This window comes from Arachis hypogaea, chromosome 19 (assembly GCF_003086295.3).
Source record: "Arachis hypogaea cultivar Tifrunner chromosome 19, arahy.Tifrunner.gnm2.J5K5, whole genome shotgun sequence".
Classification (NCBI taxonomy): domain Eukaryota; kingdom Viridiplantae; phylum Streptophyta; class Magnoliopsida; order Fabales; family Fabaceae; genus Arachis; species Arachis hypogaea.
The window spans coordinates 135,625,792-135,641,286 of record NC_092054.1 but is presented as its reverse complement, the minus strand read 5'-3'; the positions used below and the strand labels follow the sequence as shown (position 1 = coordinate 135,641,286).

Here is a 15,495-nt window from a genome sequence, read left to right as displayed (position 1 = left end):
AAAGGCAATAAGTTAATGACAACATTATTTGACTTTAATTTCTCCCAATAGGTTTTATGATGATGCAAACTAAATTGTTGCTCTCTTTTTTTACATATATCTAAGTCTATTATTTTTACGTCTTTGTATTCATCGTAAATGTGCAATTGCATCAGAGATTAATGTTTTAATTTAGTATAATATAATTTAATAATAAATTCAACTAGACAACCAACTATTTTTTTATTACTATTAACAAAATTTAAAACTCTAAATTTTAAATTTAAATATTAAACCTTAATCCTCCAAAAAATAAAACTTAAAAAATAATTTTAAAATAAAAATATCTAATTAAAATTAATTAATTAATTAAAAGTTAACTTTTCTATATTTAATCTTTACGATACACATTACAGTTGCTCAATGCGATGATCACTTGTTCTTCTTCATGGTTGATTTATTCATTTTTTTTACTCTCCCCTTTTAAATTGTAATAATGTTAATAATTAAATTTAAGATACATATATAATACAAATGAAGAAAATAAAAAGATTAAGAGAGTAATGCGGGGTGCCCTAGAGGGCGCACATGGAATAGGGTTAGAGAGTTATATAAAAACCATATTTATCAGATAAATATTTTTTGGGGTGCCCTAGTAACTTGCTACCATAAAAAGAAACGCAATGCAATCATCTTTAAAATTGAAATAGTATAGAAACTTAAATTTATTGCTATATTTATTAATAAAAAAATTTGGAAAAGAAATTTGGCCAAAGATGATGTCCGTCAATTTTCATGAACCATTGACGATGACATATGTCTACTATAGATCCCCACATATTGATGACATTTTTCTTTCATTAGTATAGAAAGTGATTATTATATATATGTTAGACTATATATAGTAGTTACCAACCACCAGTTCATGATGACCTGTTCCATTCTTTATCAGGAATGAAATAGTAGGGTGTTGAATTTACTATCATGTATTTGTATATCACTGTAGTTTGTAATATAATATAAATATTTTAAATAAATTAAAACAGTGAGATGTCTAAGTATCAATAATTCAATGCTCTAAATTTGTTTGAGTTTGTAAGAATGTAGCAAAAAAATTCAGTTACACTTTTTTCTTATCTTAATCTATTATAGTAAAGCATCTTTTATTGGAGAACATGCTGGCCACCAATTACAATTACAAGTGGTAGGCTGGCCACCAAGAAAGTCATACTAGAAGAATATGCTGGCCAATGACAGAGCTTAAAAGAAATTTTTGGAGGGACTAAAAATTTTAACAAAAACATGATATTTCCTTCCAAACCCCATCTTTCAAGAGCAAATAGTTACCTTAGCTTCTACAATAACAACTTTGTGCCTAGATAAATGAAGAAAACGAAAAAAATCATTTCATGCAGTAACTTTTATTTGAGCTTAACTAAAATAAGCAGATAGTTTAACAAATAGCAACAACTTAAAAATAGGTTACCATGATTTGAAAAATAGAGTTCATTAAAGATAAGCAAAGGGTTTAGGAAGATATCAAAATAGAATACCTTAGTGGCATCATTTACAAATTTCACAGTTATGTAATAAACAACAGAAATGATGACTACCAAGCTTAAACAGTCCTTATTAAACATGTATAATATCACCATAAAGTTCTATTAGAGTTATTACATGTATAACATACGATAATAATGCTATGAGAGAAAAAAATTGCCACAAAAATGTCAACATTTAAACAAAATTAGCACAACTAGTATGGAATGGATATGAATATGAATATTGGACTATGAGTAATAATTTCAATTGAGATTGTAAAACATAAAAATCTCTCTCATTTTCAATGACCAAGTCTTACTTACCATATGGACAGAACTGAAGCTTCAAGCTCTGGATTTGGTAGAAGCCCAGAAAGCAAAGTGAGCAGCTCAAATGACCACTATTCGAGGCTGCATTGATCATCAAACACAATAGAAACAAATTAAGGTTGATAAGCGTGCATGCACACGCATGTGTGTATATAATAAGATCATATTCTAGAGGAAGAAACTAACCAAATCATCCCATCAGATGGAACGGCGTAGCACAAGAACTCTCCAAGCCCATAGAATAGTTCCATCAAGATTGGAGCATGAGTCTTTTCACACTGAGTAGAGAATTTCACAGGAACACAAGCTAGACTCAAAGTTACAATACAAGTGTAGATTTGAACACCAAATCTGGTATATTGCTTTGCTCCATAGGCTTGGCCGCCTAGAATTTCCAATGCACGACATTCCAAACTTGAAGCCAGAGACAGCACAAAGAGAGGTAGCAATAGTTGTGCTAGAGAGAGCAAGCTTTCCCAAATGACCAACTATCATCATGGAAATTATCTGAAGAAAATAGGTTGATAGTTGACAGTTATCATAGGCAGCGCTATATAACCAACGCCCTTAATCTCTTTTGCCAACACACTCCATGTTATGGTTCCTAAAAAACCACCACCTTCTCCATTTTCTTCTCTTTTTGGCCCTTAATCTCTTCCATTGGAGAATCCAAAAAGAGAAGAAAATGGAGAAGTGGTGGTTTTTCAGGAACCATAACATGGAGTGTAGTGACAAAAGAGATTATGGGTGTTAGTTATTTAGCACTGCCTATGATAACTAGGGGTGTTCATGGATCAGATCCGATCCGCATATCCGCGGCGTTTATCCGAATCCGATCCGAAAATTGCGGATATGGATCCGATCCACAAATCGGATCGGATCAGATCTGCACACTAATCGGATCGGATTGCAGATTTTGTATTGGTATCCGCATATCGGATTCGCATATTCGTGTATTCGCAAAAATAAAGAAATAAATAAGTAAATATTCTTTTTATATTTTATTTCAACTAATAATTATCATATATGTTGTATTATTTTAATTTATTTTATTTAAGAAAAATATGTTTAATATTATTTTAAGAGTAAATATATTTAAAATAGAAAAATTGAATTTTATTGATATGTTTTTAACAAAAATAAGCTTTTAAAAATATTTTTTGTGTTTTGCGGATATATCTGATATCCATTCCGACCCGCAAATGTGCGGATCGGATCCAACATAAAAAACTGCGAATATTGGATCCGATCCGACCCGATGATTTTAGTGCGAATCAGATAGAAATTTTGGCCATATCCGATCCGATCCGATCCGCGTTCACCCCTACTATCATATCACACTTAACGCCACTGTTCTTTTAGATACAATTATATTCATATCAACAATGCATGAAAAAGTGAATGATATCGTTTTGAAAAAGAGTGTGTGAGTTGAGTGATAAAAAGGGATAGATGACCACCAACAATGACCTCATCGCAGGTGCAGTGTGTTCTGAGAATGAAAAAAGATAATCTAATGTGAATGCTTTTATTAAGTGACAAGTAGTCAGAATGCAAATCTCAACCATTAAATCAGAATAAACAGCTGATGAGATTAAATTTTTAAAAATCCGTGCCCTCTTAAATTAATTTGTCCTCTGTAACGACCCAATTCCCAGTAAGTCATGATCATACCAGAAATCAAGGGTCACCAACTTGTTTACATGAAACCTTTACTATGTATTATTAAGCCTGTAATCGGGTTAGCGTACTATCGAGTTTTGGCAAAAATTTTATAAGAAAACTTGCAAGGACAACTAATTAAACATACACAAGCCGACATTATATACAATCACAACACATAGCATAGGCCACGCATAAGCATACAAGTACTGTCGTATATATATGTATATATATATATATATATATATCCTGAGTTAGCATACAACCCTTCAGAAATACTACTATGCACAACCCAACACTCCGGGCCCTGGTCCATATAGAAAACCCCTAAACTGGCGCCCGAACTAGCCTAGGCCACTATGTACACCCTACTCTCTCAGTGAGTCTGACCAAAAGTGAGAGATTAACACAAAGGCTAGGCTAACAAAAAAAAACTAGCAAAAAGCACAACCGCAGCTCCCAGGACTCAGCTGTCATCGTCAGAAGAGATCACAACCACATCAGAACACTCCTCAGGATCCTCGTCCTCGTCATCGGAAATCTCTATAATCTCGGGAGGGGCACTGGCACTCGTGCTACTGATCTGACCAGCACTCGCCGGTCCACTAATAGAGGCGGTGAGCGGCTCCTCAGAAGATGGCTCAGAAGAAGATACTGAGATCTACTCCACGGGGATGTCCTCCTCTGGTACAGGCTCTGGAAAATGCTCCTCCATGGGCTCAGGCTCAGGGTCCGCCTGATCCGCAGGCTGATCGGGATGCTGGTGAGGCACCGGCCCATCATGAAACGGGTGAAATGGAGCATCCGGGTGGAGCCACTGCAGTGGGAACTCATAGGGCATGTCGGGGTTAAACTGTGGAGTGTCAATCGGGTGATGGAAATGATGATCACGCAGAATGTACATACGATTCCTAATCTCCGCAGCTACTACATAAAACCTATGCTGTACAATATCCTCGTATATATAGGGAGGGTCCATCTCGTAAAATATAACTCCGATCTCCATCTGAAGGGGAGGAAGAGAAGGGGTAAGAACTGGGGGGTTCTTAGTAGGGTCGAGGGTGGTTAGTTTAGTCAGGATTACCACAATTCAAGTAATTCACAACGAAATATACAAGTGTCACAAAGAAATATCTAGTCACCACTATTCAGAATAACATTAAGGAATGTATAAACACAAGAAGACAATCACAAACAATTTCACAATGTCAAGTAAAATGTAAATGCGCAACAAGAATGATGCATGTCTATTCCTAACGCAGACCATGAGCTCATGTGTCGATTGCCTACCCGCTCCCGACATTACCCGGGTACAAGTCCCAGATATGGCTTTCCAGATGCATACAGTGTGCTTATAAGTCGTACGGCTAGGCCGCATACAATGTGACTTTCCAAATCAATAAGCGTACATCTGGAAAATAGTTCTCAGTGTGTGGGCGTCCCCACTTTACATTTGGCACTAAGGCCCAAACAATGTCACATCTGCTCTCCTGTGGTAGTAATTTTGAATAAAAACTCAAAATAGCATTTTCCTTTCAAAACTTAGTTTATAATGATAAACATAACCTCAGTCTTTTTATAAAAATATAATGACATCCTTTAAAATAAAATTTCCAAACTAATATCTTGTCCTTCAACGAGACCGAAAACCTGTTTTATTTTGATCAAAATATTAACTTAAAAATTTATCCATTCTCGAGCTGACTAAACACAACTTCATCAAAATATCAATATACCAACAAAATTCAACAGGAAATGCAATCAAATTTCAATAACACTCAATCCAAACATCAATTTACTTTCAAATATCATTTAGTCGGTGAAAATTTATCAAAACCCTACCTTCGTACGTAATCGAAATACTCGAAACTCTAGAGAAACTTTCTGACCGTGCTGCTGAAAGGAAAAACGTCTGGAATCCTTCGTGGCTCCTAGAACTCCAATTGGCCAAGTTCAAGAGGTAAGGGAGCTACGTCACCGTCGATTTTCACTGGACAAAAGTAACGCCAACACGTAGAGGAGGAAGATACGAACACTTTTACCGGATTAGATTTTTTATTGGGGTTACAAATCATAAGAAATCGAACTCAGAAGAGGTAAGGTTCCATGGTTTCTGATTCCTCTCACTCACGGCTTACTCTCTCTTTTCTTTCAAAGTTGGTTCGGTGATGCATGAAGGAAAAGAAAGTATGATTAGTGATGAAGGTGATTAAAAAGGATTTGTGGTAATAAGGTTTATTAGGTGTCATTGGGAATTAAATGAATGTAACAGGTGTCATGGTTGCATAGATATATGTATACATATAAGCCACGACCCTTTGTTTCTCTTTTTCTTTCTAAAGGGTTCGGCTATAATGAATAAAAGTAATAAAAGAAAATGATGCTAATGAATGATAGTTTGTAGTGTAAAAGTATTATTAGGTGTCATAAGTTCATATAAGTATAATAGCATGCAAGCCACGTTCTTTTCTTTCTTAGTCCCTTAATGGCATTAGTTATATATATATATATATATGCACATACTTGTAAATGAGCCACATTTGGCTTTTCTTTATACATGTTTTCTTAATGGCTTCGGCCAAAAGAAAGAAGTAACTAATAATAATAATAATAATAATAATAATAATAATAATAATAATAATAATAAAAGATTAACTTAATTTTTGTCTATCAAAATAGTTTTTAATAAATAGTTCAAACTAATAAAATAAATTATAATTAAATTAAACTTCGATAATCATAAAATTTTATTTAATTATCTTTGTTAAAAAAAATAGATTTCTTAAAAACAAAATCTCAATATAATATAATAACTCATAAATAACTAATTACTTAATTTTCAAAAACAAAAAAACTGAGATGTTATATCCTCACTTTCTATATTACTATCATATCTTCTTTCGTCTTTTTGTATTAGTTCCTCTTTCTAATTTTATGAATGTCATTTTAAATTCTTAATTTGCTTCCTGTTGATGTTTACCACTACCTCTAACATTAATCAACTCTCGTGGGTTGTGTGAGTAGATTGCTATCTAGAGGAAAGAGGAGATGAATTCCCAGTTAAGTGAAAGAGAGAGACAAATACAACACTTTAATTTTTAAAATATTAAATATATCTAAACTGTTTTTTCTAATTCAATTCTGTTAGATAATTAATTAAGATACCAGCTAATTATAACCAACTATTAGTGTGTTATAAAAAAGTTGAGAAAATACTAAAAACATGTGATTTATTTCAAAAATTAATTTTATTATCAAATAAAACTGAGAATCAAAAGATATAATAAAATAAAAAGAGTACTCTTATGTATATAAAAAAATAATGCGCACATAAAAAATTAATTATTAAATTAAATCAGCCATTATATATCTATTTATATATAAATATATGTGATGTTTAACTTATTTTTAATGTGTATTTATTTACTTAATATTTTAATATATTTTATATTAGTAGTTAATTTTAAAATACACTTAATATAGTTATACATGCTATATGGTAATATTTATTTTTCATCGCAAATTACACGGCAAAGTTAAGATAATTAACTTATTTAATGTGAACGTATAGCTTATAATTGATCACTAAATTTTATTTCCAGATAATTTGATCTTAATCAGGATGATTAAATATTTGATAGATTGTAGTAGTAATAGAGACAACTGAAGCAGAAAGGCATCGAGGCTTAACTTTTTCATGATGTGATCAAAGTATCAAACTCACCAAAGAAAGTGATAAGAATCATCAAAGAAAGGGTCACACTACACCATGGTACAAATGAAGTTTATAAAGATATTCAGAGATTATTCTTGATCCTTGTGTCATTTTCTTGCACGTGTGTTGCTTATCTTCCTTTAGGGGTGTAGCACAAGCATGATAGATGCCTTTCTCGGCTTGGCTCTTTTTTTGAGCTGTATGCAATTTTTGTAACAGAATTAATATGAATTGGGCTTCCGTTGTTATTAGAAGTGGGCCGAACAATTTTTATGTATTTTTTCTTTTTAAGTTGTGACTTCAGCTAAGTATTTAGGTGGATACTACAATGAAGATGGCAAAAATATCTTCTCATGAAGATGCTTTGGTTAAAAGTGTGGTTTATTTATTTAGCCACACTTTAAACAAAAACAACACTTTTATAAATATCAAAATCTAACCATACAATCCATCATCCAAAGGTCAAAAAGAAATATACTCATATGAAGACAATTATGCCATCTTCATTGTAGTATCCACCAAGTATTTATGTGTGTCTTGGAGTTGGATTTTTAGTTATAAATTGTACTACATGTATTTTTTTCTGAGACTTTTTTGTATTTCTGTTTTTCTCTTTTTCAAAATGGGGAGAAAAAGAAAAAATATTTTTAAAACAAAATTATTTTACTGTACCATACAATCAATGTTTCAGAAAATTAACATTTTTTTCTCGTACACATTTATATGCAACACATATACACTCAATTTATTGTTATTTTATTTTCCACCCTGTTAAACAAACTTATATAATATATTAATGATTATTTATATCAAAAATATTATTTATACACTAAAATTAATCACTACCAATAGTCGTTATATTAGTTTAATTTAATTTTTAATATATATTTTATATTTCAATATACATTCTACAATAATAATTATTTTTTGTGGCTATTTTTAATATACACCTAATATAATTGTATTTATACACTATGTCTTTTCACTCTAGGTGATGTAATTTTATTTTTTTGGTTATTAAGACTTTAGGTAAGAAGAACTTAATGTTGGATTAGAAGCAATCCCATGAGAGAAACATGTTTTGTATAACTAATTTTTTTTTATTTTATAGGTATTTTCTTTTAGTTGAGTTATAATACATTCTTAGTTGAAATCTTTTACAAATATATAGTTATTGTAATCATATTTTTATCCCCGAATACCTCGTAGATCTGGACTTTTTTTCTCCTCTAATGAGAGAACAGATTTGTTTGGAGCGCCGATGGAAGGAGCGCCAAAGCAGAGGTTGGAAGCGCGATGAAGTTCTGGGGTTAGGGTTTAAGGTGCGACGAAACTCTGGCATTAGGGTTCGAGGCACGACCAAACTATCTGGGGTTATGGTTACGTTGGAGGCACAATGAAGAAGTAGGGTTAGGGTTGGAGGCACAATATGATGAAGAAGTTCTGGTATGATGAAGAGTAATGAAAAACATTTAAGTGTAGGTGTTAATAGTGAAGTGTTTTTGCTTAGTATATTAAGCATACTCTATTGACAGCTTTACAATTGTTACCATATGACTACTCTATTGCTTATGTTATTTGTGGATGAATCTCTGACTACAAGATTTATCTATTAGAGTAAGTCTACTATATTCATAAATTAAGGGTTCGTTTGGGTGAATTTACTTAAGAAAATTTTTTTTTTTTGCTTATCTTTAGTCGAAAAATCGTTTCAAAAAATAAAAATAATTTTATACGTGAATATTTAATTTAAAATAATTTTTTATCATTTATATTTAAGTATAATATCTCTTAAAAGTATTTTTTTATTTATTTTTTATGTGAAATATATTTCTTTAAGTAAAAAAAAAAGTATTTTTTTAATGAAAAATATTTTTGACCCAAAAAATTCTTTATATTTAGAGATTGTTTTTTCTTCTACTTTGCGAGACTCATCTCATCTTAGGATGCAACCCCGTAAGCTGTTTTATTTCATTTTTAAATTCATTGGTGAATGATGAAAACAATTACTAATATTAGTACTTCAAAATTATTGTTCATACTAATTTTATATAAAACTCTCTTTGCACTGAAAACTAACAATTCAGTACCATATTGTATATAATAAAAATAAAATCAGAGACTAAGAGGTGTAATAACTACATTTAGGTTACAAGAATTGTTTAGTTACATATTTATTTTATTTTTTATTCAACTAAAAATTCACGACCAAATAATTTAAAAAAAAAAACATGTTACCACATATCACAATTTTCAAAGCCTGAAGTCATAATTCTTAAGAGATGAAAACAAATAACATTAGAAGACCTATGTACACATTATCCTAACCAAAAATTTTCGAGACAGCATAGCTTATGTAAAAATATATAAATTAGTGTATAGTCATTCATACTTTAATTTTGTTATTCATTAATTCTATTTCTATCTCACTATCTACTATTTTGTTCTCACTATAATAATAATAATAATAATAATAATAATAATAATGACTTAATGAGAGACTTTATTAACTTTTTGTACAAACCACCTTAACTAAAAACATATGTATATTGCTCTTAGAAGTTAAAATTTTTAGGCAAATTAAAGTAGAATAAAATTAGGCATACTTTAATTTAGTTATTTGTGAATTCTATTTACCTCACCAACCCACTACATCTTAGCCAGCTAGTTTCTTTATTATATTCATAATAAAATACAACATATATATGTCTCTATATAGCTAGGTGTGTGTATTTAGGGAATAATGGAACACACATAGAGACCTAACCGTTTAATTGGTTAACTTTACACAATGCTAATATAATAATCAAGTCTATTGATTTCTAAACTTATTGTAATTTTCCATATCTGATAATTAAAGTGACGAAGCCTAACTATTTTATTGATTCATTATATCACAACAATAAGAAGGGTTTTCTTTTATAATGCTATTGAAACAATTATATTCATCTCAATCGCATGATTGGAATGGTTGTTTGTGTTTTATGAGCAGGACACAACAGCCTAACTACACGTAGATACTAACATTAAATACATACTCCCTCGACTAATAATAATAAGAGATTTCATTAGTTTTTTGTACAAACCACCTTAACTAGAAACATATGTATGTTGCTCTTAGAAGTAGAAATATTTAGGTAAATTAAATTAGAATCAAATTAGGCATGCTTTAATTTAGTTATTTATGAATTCTATTTACTTCACCAATCCACTACATCTTAGCCAGCTAGTTTCTTTATCATATTCATAATAAAATACAACATATATATGTCTCTATATGGCTAGTAGGTGTGTATATTTAAGGAATAATGGAACACACATAAAGACCTAACAGCTTAATTGGTTAACTTTACACAATGCTGATATAATAATCAAGTCTATTGATATATAAACAAAAGTGTATTATAATTTTCCATATCTATTAATTAAAGTGACGAAGCCTACATATTTTATTGATTCATCATATCACAACAATGAAAAGGGTTTTCTTCTAGTATGCTATCTGAAACAATTATATTCATCTAAATCGCATAATTGGAATTGTTGTTTATGTCTTATGAGCAGGACACAACAGCCTAATCACACGTAGATACTAACATTACATAGGTACTCCCTCGACTAATAATAATGGGAGACTTCATTTGCTTTTTGTACAAACCACCTTAACTAGAAACATATGTATGTTGCTCTTAGAAGTAGAAATATTTAGGCAAATTAAAGTAGAATCAAATTAGGCATGCTTTAATTTAGTTATTTGTGACCACTACATCTTAGCTAGCTAGTTTCTTTATCATATTCATAATAAAATACAACATATATATGTCTCTATATGGCTAGTAGGTGTGTATATTTAAGGAATAATGGAACACACATAAAGACCTAACAGCTTAATTAGTTAACTTTACACAATGCTGATATAATAATCAAGTCTATTGATTTCTAAACAAAAGTGTATTGTAATTTTCCATATCTATTAATTAAAGTGACGAAGCCTACATATTTTATTGATTCATCATATCACAACAATGAAAAGGGTTTTCTTCTAGTATGCTATCTGAAACAATTATATTCATCTAAATCGCATAATTGGAATTGTTGTTTATGTCTTATGAGCATGACACAACAGCCTAATCACACGTAGATACTAACATTACATAGGTACTCCCTCGACTAATAATAATGGGAGACTTCATTTGCTTTTTGTACAAACCACCTTAACTAGAAACATATGTATGTTGCTCTTAGAAGTAGAAATATTTAGGCAAATTAAAGTAGAATTAAATTAGGCATGCTTTAATTTAGTTATTTGTGAATTATATTTACCTCACCAACCTACTACATCTTACCCAGCTAGTTTCTTTATCATATCCATAATAAAATACAACATATATATGTTTCTATATAGCTAGTAGGTGTGTGTATTTACGGAATAATTTAACACACATAGAGACCTAACAGCTTAATTGGTTAATTTTACCCAATGCTGATATAATAATCAAGTCTATTGATTTCTAAACAAAAGTGTATTGTAATTTCCCAATAATTAAAGTGATGAAGCCTAACTATTTTATTGATTCATCATATCACAACAATAAGAAGGTTTTCTTCTATAATGCTATTGAAACAATTATATTCATCTCAATCGCATGATTGGAATTGTTGTTTGTATTTTATGAGCGGGACAAAATAGCCTAACCACACGTAGATACTAACGTTAAATACGTACTCCCTCGACTAATAATAATGAGAGACTTCATTAGCTTTTTGTACAAACCACCTTAACTAGAAACATATGTATGTTGCTCTTAGAAGTAGAAATATTTAGGTAAATTAAATTAGAATCAAATTAGGAATGCTTTAATTTAGTTATTTGTGAATTCTATTTACTTCACCAACCCACTACATCTTAGCTAGCTAGTTTCTTTATCATATTCATAATAAAATACAACATATATATGTCTCTATATAGCTAGTAGGTGTGTATCTAGGGAATAATGAAACACACATAGAGACCTAACAGCTTAATTGTTTAGCTTTACACAATGCTAGCTAAGAGATGTGCGTATTTAGGGAATAATGGAACACACATAGAGACCTAACAGCTTAATTAGTTAACTTTATACAATGCTGATATAATAATTAAGTCTATTGATTTCTAAACAAAAGTTTATTGTAATTTCCCATATTTGATAATTAAAGTGACTAAGCCTAACTATTTCATTGATTCATCATATCACAACAATAAGAAGGATTTTCTTCTATAATGCTATTGAAACAATTATATTCATCTAAATCGTATGATTGGAATTGTTATTTGTGTTTTAAGAGCGGGACGCAACAGCCTAACCACATGTAGATACTAACATTACATACGTACTCCCTCGACTAATAATAATGAGAGACTTCATTAGCTTTTTATACAAACCACCTTAACTAGAAACATATGTATGTTGCTCTTAGAAGTAGAAATATTTAGGCAAATTAAAGTAGAATCAAATTAGGCATGCTTTAATTTAGTTATTTGTGAATTCTATTTACTTCACCGACCCACTACATCTTAGCCAGCTAGTTTCTTTATCATATTCATAATAAAATACAACATATATATGTCTCTATATAGCTTGTAGGTGTGTATTTAGGGAATAATGAAACACACATAGAGACCTAACAGCTTAATTGGTTAACTTTACACAATGTTAGCTAATAGGTGTGCGTATTTAGGGAATAATGGAACACACATAGAAACCTAACAACTTAATTGGTTAAATTTACACAATATTGATTCCTAAACAAAAGTGTATTGTAATTTCCCATATCTGATAATTAAAGTGACGAAGCCTAACTATTTTATTGATTCATCAAATCACAACAATAAGAAGGGTTTTCTTCTATAATGCTATTGACACAATTATAATCATCTCAATCGTATGATTGGAATTGTTGTTTGTGTTTTATAAGTGAGACACAACAGCCTAACTACACGTAGATACTAACATTACATACATACTCCCTCACCTAACAGTCCACACATGACCAACAATTAAAAAGCCCACACAACTATCAACCCGTTAGCTCAACACAAAGCCACAAACAAGTCTTCACTAAACACCTCTGCAACACATGTTCAGCGTCTGACAGCATTTCTCAGCATTTGCACGTGTCGCATTCACCTTTATTTAGAGGAAATATTTGTACATATTACTCTGTACGGCTGTACCGTAGTAATCCCTTGAAATTATTACTCATAGTTCAATATTCATATTCATATCCATTCTATACTAGTTGTGTTAATTTTGTTTAAATGTTAAAATTTTTGTGGCTAGTTGCTCAATCATCATGACAATCTATACAATACCAGAAGCAATTGGCTCAATAACAAGGTTTATTTTTATTATCATATACATATTATTTCATATTAGTTACACATTTTTTTTGTCATTAAATTTTGTTTTTTTTTTTTGTAACTTTTTTAGCACTAAAATTTTAAATACATTGAGAATTGGAAGTCCAAAAGAAGCACGAGTGGTGGTCATATGTGAACCTTGGAAGTCCAAAAGAAGCACTTGGTCATGTTAATATATAGATATTGCTATAGGATGTGGTTGGTAAAAGTTAGAAACATATGTGAACCTTGGAGCTTATTATATTTTGGGAATTTCAGTTGCTATTATATTGGGTTTTTGTGTACAGTTGAGAGTTAAAGACTTGTGGATTGGAATAATAAGTGGTACTTTCTGCAAAGTAATTTTGCTTTCTCTGCTCATTACAATAAGTACAAATTGAAAAAAATAGGTTTATCCTTATTTTTCTAATTTTTAGAGTCTGTTTAGTTTATTGGCTTCTTTTCTATTATTTAGAATGTTGGAAAAAATATATTTTAATTGTTACTTTATGCTATATGTTTTTTTTGAATTGCACGCAATAAAGGCAAGAGAAAAGATATTTGAAGAAAGATATTTTATAAAACATGCATTAGTGTGAGAGATTAGATTTAAATATTTAAGATGATATTTATTATGAATATGTATTAGCGTGAGAGAATTGTTATGTGTGTATATTCAAAGTTATAATTAAGAAAATTCTTTAATTATCTTGTTGTTGTCAATATGAATTACCATTGTGCTTACCATTTTTCTTGTGCTTACCATTAGTTGTTGTCAATATAAATTTTCATTCATAGTTCATTTCGTCTCTTCACATCATCCATAATACTATTCTTGAAATTATTAGTTTGAAGACAGTCAAATGTGTGCTTGAAAGTTGAAAGTGCTTGATAGAGTAAAGGAGGAGAGTGGAGTTAGTTAGTCTTCATTCAGCTGTTTAGTTTGTTAGTTTGTTACAGAGTTAGTTTAAGTTTGCTGAGCTGGCACAGATAGTTTCACATACTCCAGAAGCTTCTATGTATGTCTATAAATAGTGTAGTACAATTGTGAGCCTGCGATTTTTTACTTTGAAGATACAATAACACGCACCCCCTCTTTCTCTGAGTTCTCTCCGTCTTTCTCAACTTCTTCACTCTCATTCACTAGTTTCTGATACCTTTCGTGGTATCAGAGCTAGGTTCCAATGGAAAACGAGATCAACGCCATGGCAGCTTCAGGGAACACTCATAGCTCAGCACAAACGGTGAGCGCACCTGGATTTGTTGCAACTCCCATCTACATGAAGCTGGACAGTGATAATTTTTTGCAATGGAAGGATCAAGTAGAGGCAATGATTGAAGGTAATGATCTATTGAATCACATAACTGGAATTGGAATTCCACTGCAGTTTCTTGAAAATGGAGGTGTTAATCCAGAATTTTAACGGTGGAAAAGGCAAGATGCTTTACTCGAATCTTGGCTTCTTGCTTCAATGACAAAATCCTACACTACTCAAATGGTTGGCTGCATGTTTACCTATCAGATCTGGAACAGGTTAAAGACTCATTTCGCTTCACAAATCAAAGCTAGAATCATGCAATTAAGGAACAAATTGAGTACTACTAGCATAGGTCCGCCAGTAAATGAGTATGTGTTGTCGATAAAAGGCACAATTGATGCATTAGTGTCAGTAGGAGAGACAGTGACTGAGAGTGATCATGTCAATGCTCTACTCCATGGCCTGACTGAAGAATATGCACCTTTGCTCACCTCACTGCTAACAAGACCGCAGGAAATCATAGTTGGAGAATTAGAGACAGTGCTTTTTGCTAATGAAAGCATGTTGGAGAGGTTCAAAAAAATTGAGCTGAATCAGGCAGCATATGCAAACATAGCACAGTCCAAC

The 15,495-nt window shown here is 31.1% G+C and overlaps 1 long non-coding RNA gene across 2 annotated transcripts; it reads right to left on the bottom strand.

Moving 5' to 3' along the window:
• Positions 1-1,111: 1,111 nt before the first annotated feature.
• Positions 1,112-2,556, bottom strand: LOC112776627 (uncharacterized). 2 transcript variants are annotated; one of them, XR_003190088.3, is made up of 3 exons: positions 2,037-2,553; positions 1,845-1,931; positions 1,112-1,354 (listed from the first exon to the last, which is right to left on the bottom strand). It is a non-coding gene; the product is annotated as an uncharacterized lncRNA (long non-coding RNA). The 2 variants fall into 2 exon arrangements; XR_003815765.2 differs by lacking the exon at positions 1,112-1,354 and having other exon boundaries at positions 1,609-1,931; positions 2,037-2,556.
• Positions 2,557-15,495: the final 12,939 nt, after the last annotated feature.